Consider the following 2,846-nt stretch of genomic DNA (forward strand, 5'->3'; position numbering starts at 1 on the left):
ACATAAATATCCTTTGTTCTTCAAAGGCACCTCCCTGAGAGCTTATCCACTTTTTCGTGTGATTCTGTTGAGGCTCAGAAGTTGGGAAGCAGAGAAAACTGCATTCAAATCCCCCTTCTGTTACTTACTAGTAGGGTGATATTGGACAAGCCACTAAACTTCTCTGAACCTCAGTTTCCTCAGTAGTGGAATGGAGCTAATAAGCCCCAGGTAGCAGGTTGTTTGGAGAAATAATTAAGTTAAATATGCTTAACATGTGTTTGACCTCTGAGAGGAACTCTCTATCACTCCACTCTGGGGGACAGATATCCCCCAGTAGGAGCTTCATTAGAACTCTAGTTTTTTGCCAGAATCAACAGCTCTCTTTTCTTGCCAATTTATCCATCAGAAATAAATACCAAATGTTCTCATTCCTATGTGGAATCTAAAAAATGTCGAACTCATAGAAGTAGAAAGTATAATGGTGGTTATAAAGGGCCAGGGGTGGTATGAAGAGATGTTGGTCAAAGACTATAAAATTTCAGTTAAATAGGAAGAATAAGTTCAAGAGATCTAGCATATAACATGATGACAATAGTTATAATAACAAATTGTATTCTTGAAAATTGCTAAGAGAGTAGATTTTAAGAGTCCTTGCCACCAAAAAAAGTATGTGAAGTAATATATGGTAATTAGCTAGATTTGGCCATTCCACAATGTATGCATGTTTCAAAAAATATTTGTACATGATAAATATATACATTTTTATTTGATAATTAAAAATAAATAAATAAGAATTAAACCCATCCCCAGAAGATCAGAACTTGCTGGTGGCTCTGAAACCAGTCTGGTTCCAGAGCCTCTGCTTCTAACTGATACACTGAACTGCCTCTCCTATGGAGGCCTTCACAGGGGGCCTCTTCCCCCTGTGCCTTAGCACCCACCTCTACAAGGCAGATTTTATATTTCCTGCCACTACAAACTCCCATAGTTATGTGCAGATCACCTGAGAAAATAGATATGAAATAACTTTGAAATTAACACATACACACATAGACACACACGAACACACACGAACATAAGTTGAATAGAAACAAAATAGTCCTGTGGCCAGGACCCATCCTCTGTCTTTACCCCTTTTGCCCTCCCTCAAGACGAGTGACTTAAAAATCCCCAAATATTCCCCCAGCTTGTATCATATAGAACTAACTTGTATTAAGCAGGGTCAAATGAAAACCTATATGAAATTGTGGTCCCAATATTTATAGTATCAGTAAACTACTCAGACATAAATTCATCCTTAATCCTATCCTCTTTTTTGTCTCTACCTCTTCACCCATAAAATGAAATAATCCATTTAATAAAATTAGAAGAGTGTCTGGCATAGAATAAATGCCAGATAAGTGTAACTTATCATCATCATCATCATGCATAGAACCCTACCATCAGAGCTCTCTAGGTCAACCTCATTATACAGAGGAGGAAATTGGGGCCTGGAGCAGGGGGAAAGGAGCTAACCCAAGATCATACAGTTTGTGGCAGAGTCTAGAGAAGAATACACTGTAGGTGGGACTGAAGACTGAAATTAGGAAATACCAAATAACTTAAAGTAAGTGTTCCCATCTCAATTCAAAGCTTAGCATGTACAAATCTGCTGTCCAAGTATGGCTCCTTGGAATGCACTGCAAGATTTGAGAAATGCTAACCTGATTGTGCAATTCAATGACACTTTTTCATTCTCAGTTGTTAATGATTAATCAAAGAAGACAGTGCTATCCAAACCAAACATTTACCCCTGGCAACAGAAGGCCAAAGAGAACACTAATGAGCAAAATTGATATACCATCCTGCTTAGGACTGGAAGTATTTTGAATTGTTTTCAATTGAGCACTGTTGGGCTTAGCAAAAATCCTTGCATACTTACCAAAGACTCTGCATGCTCTAAATCAGGATACCATCCAGCTCCCCACCCAGAGCTGGCTCACACTCATAATCACAATGGTCCTAACCTTGGTCCACTCCACAAGAAACTCAACATTGAGAGCTAAGATTCCTTAGAGATGGTTCAATTTATCCTCCTTCACTTTTCAGATGAGGCCTGATGCCCAGAAAGAGAAAGAGGCAGGCCCAAGATCAAAATAAGGCAGAATTTGGATTTAGACCCAGGTCTTCCCAACAGGAAGACTAGATTCCCTAAATCAACAGGTACATGGAGCAAAGAGAAGAAAATGACTATGAGACATTCCAGAATATACTGATGACAGAAACAACCTACCAGTAGAAATGCCAATGAGAGTGGAGCTAAAATGCAGCCTCACCTTACAGTGTAAAGATTTAAAAAGAAGTCATGTACCAGGTGGTTGGCAGGGTAGGGCATCAACTGAGAGATTTATAGACAAAGACTCAGCACTGTACAGGAACATTTTTTTTACATGGAAAGAAAAAGAACGCATATCTCTTGAGTACTTAACTATGAGCTAGGATTGCTCACTTGTCACTGCATTTCATCTGTGCATCAACACTGGGATCATCACCTTTTTTTAATTTCAGCTTATTATGGGGGCACAAATGTTAAGGTTACATATATTGCCCATGCCCTGCCTCCCCCCTCGACTCAGAGCTTCAAGCATGACCATCCCCCAAACGTTGCACATCTCACTCATTATGTTTGTATATACCCATCCCCTACTCCCCCCTCCCACATGCCCAGCACCCGATAAATGTTATTCCTATATGTCCACTTAGGTGTTGATCCGTTAATACCAATTTGCTGGTGAGTACATGTGGTGCTGGTTTTTCCATTCTTGAGATACTTCACTTAGTAGAATGAGTTCCAGCTCTATCCAGGAAAATACAAGATGTGCTAT

The sequence above is a fragment of the Microcebus murinus genome, chromosome X (assembly GCF_040939455.1).
Source record: "Microcebus murinus isolate Inina chromosome X, M.murinus_Inina_mat1.0, whole genome shotgun sequence".
NCBI classification, from domain to species: domain Eukaryota; kingdom Metazoa; phylum Chordata; class Mammalia; order Primates; family Cheirogaleidae; genus Microcebus; species Microcebus murinus.